Source organism: Periplaneta americana, chromosome 2 (genome assembly GCF_040183065.1).
Source record: "Periplaneta americana isolate PAMFEO1 chromosome 2, P.americana_PAMFEO1_priV1, whole genome shotgun sequence".
Lineage (NCBI taxonomy): Eukaryota > Metazoa > Arthropoda > Insecta > Blattodea > Blattidae > Periplaneta > Periplaneta americana.
In genome coordinates this window covers 176,236,636-176,243,178 of record NC_091118.1, presented here as the reverse complement: position 1 = coordinate 176,243,178, position 6,543 = coordinate 176,236,636, and positions in this window count along the sequence as shown.

Below are 6,543 nucleotides of genomic sequence, written 5' to 3'. Positions count from 1 at the left end.
GCTTTCGATGCCTGTCAGTAGAGCAGTGCAAAGGGAGCAGTTGTTCCACACACCGGCAACAGGGCAAGGGTTGTAAATTCACCTTGTGTACCTGCACAGGTCTGACTCTGCGGTACACAGGATAGCTGCAAGCAGTAGGTACAGCGTAGTAAAGCAAACGTCAGTACTAAAGAAACATAAGAACAGTTCGGTTCTAGTGTTACGGTGTCTAAGGCGGAGCAAATTCTTTCGGCAAAGTTTAAGAGACTTAATTCCGAATATGGTGATATTTTTGTTAATTGATTCAAGCATAAAACAATTGGAATGCATTGAATCGAATTATGGGTTTATTCCTGATTGTATAACAGCTTTAGAAAAGTCTGTTACAAAACTGGTTGATCAGATTTCCCTACTGCGAAATATCTGGAAGAAAGTGACTCAAGTAGACGATAAAATTGGTAAAATAATATCTGCGAAAATAACAAATAAGTTGAAAAAAATGGTGGATATTATAAACTCTGAAAGATTAGTGACAGTATTTCTGGAGATAAGGATTCCTTTGAAGAACTAACAGAAGTTGAAAAAAATGTGTTACAGGATTTTACGTATGCCTCAGTTGTCTCAACAGACGTAGAAAGAAGCTTCTCCACATATAAGGCCATGTTATCAGATAGACGACAATCGTTTTCTGTTAATAACGTACAAATGTCACTTGTTACGCATTGTAACAATATTTGGAAGAAATCTGATAACGTATCACATGTGCATTAATAAATCACACTCATTGTAAAGAAAAGGAAAAACAAAAAACAATTTTTCAAGTGCTTTTGCGAATAGAATATCATGAACCCGTTACAAATAAACAGTCATTTTATTTGCGTTCTGTATGAAATCATACATGTATACAGTATATTATTTGTTTAGGATGAAATGGTTAATTAGTTTTGTAATTTTGAAATCTTACTAAAGTATCTGTAGAAAATTAATTGCAGAAACGTTAGGGAACTGTGTCATTTCTATTGTGTCGCCTGTATGTCAACACATCGTGTGCATGACCGTCGCTTGTACACAGGGAACACGCCGAGTAACGTCGGAACCCTTGCTATGATGCCATTCTGTCTGTCATGTGCTCCGTCTGCACCGCTCTACCTATCAGCCTTGAAAATCGTTCAGGAGACGATTGGTCATTCAACACAAACAAAAAGTAAACTCGATTAGTACATTTAAAGGGGTTCGATACGTTCTATCCCAGTAATCTTAAATTCTTGTTACTTTGTGATCCATTTTCTCGGGACTTAACACGTGAAGGAACTTGCCACTTTCGTCAAACGTTCTCGCAATTCTGAGTTTTTTTATTTATATTGAAATTATTTACATCCATTTTCAATTATCCTAAAGAAGAATGGATTCACATCTATATCGATCTATATCGATGAATCCCTCATGGCGGCAGAGGAAATATAGGCCTAGGTATCTGTAGTAATCTCGTCAGTTTCAACCAAGTTTAAGGTCCAAATCGTAACTACCAATTTTGAAAGATAAATTGAAGTCGAAAACGTAGGACAGAAACTTAGATATAACAAGTCCCCTGCAAATGACAAACGTCCTCTGGTCTTAATAGAGCATGAAAGTCGAGGAATATTACGGACAGGAAAATATCGATCATACAGAAATGGGTATTTTAAAGAGTTGTTAATTCATTATAAAAAAATGGGTCTGATAGAACGTGAATACAAATTAATTTTTATTTCCTGGAATTTATCTATTATCTTTTATATTTTATTTAGGCCCTATAAGTATAATTTTAAGGTCATCTTCTAAGATTTTATTTTATAATTGATAATCAATGATGCTTCATTATCATATTTTATTTTATAACAATATTCATATGTAATTAATTATATTTGCTATTAATTTCCGGATCCTCGTGGTCATCCTTAATTAAGACCTGACAATTTATTTCTCTCTCTCTCTTAAATAAATAAATATATATATAAACAAATAAGTAAATAAAGAGTGGGTGAGTGAGTGAGTGAGTGAGTGAGTGAGTGAGTGAGTGAGAAGTCCAATTTGAGATTGAAAAACAAATTGAAAGTCACATTTTTTATGTTAAAACCTGTATCTGCCCCCTGTCTTACGCTATTACCTATTTCTCTATGTAATCAGTGTAGTCACCATAACAACTAACGCATATTTTATCGTAGTGTGACGACTGTCTTTTAACGCCTCCAATAGGAAATCTCCTACGAATGAAAATATTCAATAAAATTATCCACAGCTCATCTTGAGTTTCCGTCGGTGACGAAACGCTATAAACTTTCTCATAGAAAGTCCTTGAGGTACAAAAAGGAGGTGGTGATCGTTGGGAGCCAAATCGAGGATGCGAGGCGGTCGAAAAAGTCACACTTGAAACGTTTAAGCAACTCAAGAGAGGATGTTATGAATTATGAGGGCGTGCGCTATCTTGCAAGAGGAAGACACCGAAATTAACAGGCCTCGTCTTTTGTTTTGATTGCACATGAGTTACAGCACGAACTTCAGAGCTGCTAGGATTCTCAAATTGTACTGCTCATATTCAACCCGTAATTTACAACGAAAAATAACCACAGAAACACAAAAACTGGTACACGGTTTCACAGAAACAAAATCTCGATTGTCTATGCATTTCACTTGCCCTATTTTTAGTAACGTACAAGTTTCTTTCAAGTTGTGGAAAACCTCCAATAAATCTAAACGTTGTCAAATACAGGGACATCATTTTATTTTTACTTCAATTTTTATTGTACCTCAGTTTTTGAATGTACTTCACTCCCACCCCTTCTGCCTACACAGTCATAGTAGCCTTATGGTCATTGTAAACAGTACGTTCCAGAAATATGTTCGCGTTTTCCAGTGACGAAAGAGCTTTCAATATTTAATCATTTTCGCACAGGTACTGTCGTCCATTTGCCTACGTCGTATCCCGGTTTCCCCCACCAGCTTTTGTTCGCCAGCTAGTGGCTGGGCTCTCTTAGATCCTTTCTCAGAACATTAATTTCTGTTAGGAATTGGACGTCTACGTAATATTATACAACTGTTTAAAATAACTTAAATAAAAGGGCCTTGTTAAGTAATTAACTGTCACGTGACTTCCTCCCTTTCTACGACCCTACGACATAGTCACTTGGACGGTCAGTAGATAGTATGTCTGAGTAATTTTATCTTTTCGGATCGGGCAGAAGTGAAGATTGAATTTACAGTATGTAAGGTACCCTTTTATAGAGTAGGTACGGAATTATTTCAACATGAGTTACTAGTACGAAGAACGAAACTAGTAATTGCAATTTGGTACAATAGTCTATAGCGCGATAATATGCACATTAGAACTGAAGTCTGTATCGAAATGAACAGCCACCATTTTCAAAAATATGTTTAATTATCCATATTATGATTATTTTTCAATTTAACTTCAGTCTCTATATTCTACGCTAATGTGCTGTAGACAGTACAGTATACACTGCATAATAAATACGTCCAGATGGACAGCTCAGTTCGTGAGTAAAAACACGCATTGTTAATACTGTACTGTATTTTGATTAAACAAAAACCTAATGAAAATGATCAAACTCAAAAGCGAAATATTTCCTAGTTTACGTAAATGGATGAACTACTTTTCTTCCCTCCTATACCTAGTAAAGTGATTTGTTTATATATTACGCCAGTATCATCGAACTCCAGTCGTGGAACGGGGTATTAAACGGCGTTGATCCAGAGGTATAGGCAAGTTAATATTAAAAATGTTATTAAAAATAAAATGATGTCCCTGTATAAACTCATTGTACAGTCTTAGAAATAATTGATGGCGCGCAGATATTTTCGAATTCCCACAAAGGAGGTACTGGGAATGGTCAGAGGAAAAGCGAACCACTAGTTGAGATAATGACATTCGTTCTGTTTCGTAGTATATCGCCCCTAAGTAGCTAGAACAAGTGCCTGGGAAAAGAATTTAGTAAATAAGTACTGCGATAAAAACTTTTTTACCATTAAGAGCCGCGCCATCAATTGTTTACAAGACTGTACATTGAATAATTTCAAGAAAAAAAATTGTCCCCGGGACCTTTGGTTTAACGCACTAACGCTCTACCGACTGAGCTATCCAGGAACTACACCCGACACGTCTCTAGTGGGCTGAAAAGACGCCAGAACCTAACTTTGAGTGCACACAAATTCTGTGTGACTTGAATTGTGGTGTAGGGTGTAGTTCCTGAGTAGTTCAGTCGGTAGAGCGTTGGTACGTTAAGCCAAAAGTCCCGGGATCGATACCCGACCCCGGAACAATTTTCCCTTTGAAATTATTCAAGTCTGCTTCACAGGGAGCTATACCTGAAAGCCAGATTTGCAAGACTAATAATATAATATAATATCTATTTATTTATTCCGGCGAAGTTAAGGCCATCAGACCTTCTCTTCCACTTAGCCAGAAACAAAAGAAGCTGATACAATTTTACAGATTAATATTTAAAGGACACTAATAAAAATTTGTATAGTTATACAAGCACAAGTCGAGTAAAATAATGCGAACGTACTAAATAATAATTACAAAATAATATAAGGCTAGAATATATATCCCGGCCAACTAGTCACTCATACGAGTGCACCTCAGCACATGTGTGGACTTCGGTCCTATGTTCATAGACATCTATGATGTAGTGCAGATGGCGGCCACTAGAGGGAACCCAAGAGTTAGAGCTTAATCTGAGACGATTCTGTCCGACGCCGGGGTTGTATCCGGTGTGGCTTAGTGGATAAAGCATCAGCACGTAGAGCTGAAAACCCGGGTTCAAATCCCTGCGCCGGAGGGAGTTTTTCTCCGTTCCATTACTCTTTCATCGTATAAGGCTAGAATTTACACTCAATGAATATGCAAGCGGTAAGTGAACCAATATTACAAATTACAAGAATAACAAATTCAAATGCAAATTATAACTATACAACACTGAGGAAAATTACATATATACACATATACATACAAAGAAGAATTAAACCTGAATACTGGTGACGTGTTTAAACAATTCACTTTTAAATTGCAATATCGTTCGACAGTTCCTGAGGGAGCTGGGTAGGGAGTGATACTGTGAAAGAGGAAGAATAGTGAGCTGTTTTATGGCAAGGCATAGATAATAAAGGGTCATTTTTAGAACGAGTACCCATGTTGTGATAAGAGGAGAAGAAATTAAAACGCACCGAGAGATAGTTAGGCGAAGAAGTATTGATGATGCGATATTGGAAAATTAGTGAATGGATATATCTTCCGTCCTGTAATCTTACCCACTGGAGCGTTTCAAGGGAAGGTGTAATGTGGTCGTATTTGCGGATGTTGCAAAAGAAACGTATGCACGCATTATGAACGCGCTGCAATCTTTAGGGTAAGTTAGAATAGACTGTACATTGTTTAACTTAATTTTTCAAATTGCCATAAGATAACTGAAGATGAGCATAAAAAAACTGAAAATGGCATTTCAATTAGTATTTTTCCTGGGAAAGGAACTACAGAGTAATTTAAATATGTTTTATATAACGACGCTCATAACTGCCGAGGTTATATCAGCGTTGCCGGTGTGCCGGAATTTTGTTCAGCAGGAGTTCTTTTACATGCCAGTAAATCTACTGACGTGCGCCTGTCATATTTAAGCACACATAAATGCCATCGACCTGGACCGGAATCGAACCCGAACCTCGGGCACAGATGACAGCACTCTACCGACTGCGCCACCCAGGCCGATGGAACTATAGAGAGTATTCCACAGCCAATACTAGTAACATTGAAGTAATTATTTTAGTTTCTAGCCCCCACAACAAACATATCATTGTGTATGTTATATAATCCTGAAGCACGACTAAAGTTCCAGCAGTAAGATGGCCACTCTCAGTGTTACTGTTAGTTTAATGGCGGATGCAAGTAAAATAAATATTTTAAGTCAAGAGCAAAAGATAAAGAGAAAGAAAGGCGAATAAAGTACTTTGAAAAATAATTCTTATAGCGTTATAATGGATCGTTCAGGGAAATTTTTTAAGGGTATATGTACTCAAACGACCACAAATATTATCAGAAAATGCAGGCTCTAAATTTCCAAAATTTTATAAGAAAATGAACTCGCAATTGAACAAAAATTACAAGGTACCACAACAAGACTTGTTAGAACATAAATATCTGATAAAAGTATAAGAAAGGCTAATAGTAATAATATTTTTCAAACCCGTTTTATCAAAGTATGAAAAAAAAAATCTGCAGTTACATCTTTTGGTAACCATAACATTGTCATAGTCTCTCTGACATCTTTAATATTTTTCCCGCATGTAATAAACACCTATTTCTGAAAAGTAGACTACAATCAGACATGTAGAGTTGTTTATTTTAATACAATTAATTTTTTACTTGTCCTATCTAAAATATATTAAAATTGACATAATGTTTTGTGACCTAATTTTTCTATTTTCAAAGAAATGGGCTTTATTGTAGTCTACCTTTTGCATAAATGCATGTTAAATCAGTGTACAAAATTTCAGAATTCTGTCTCTAATGGT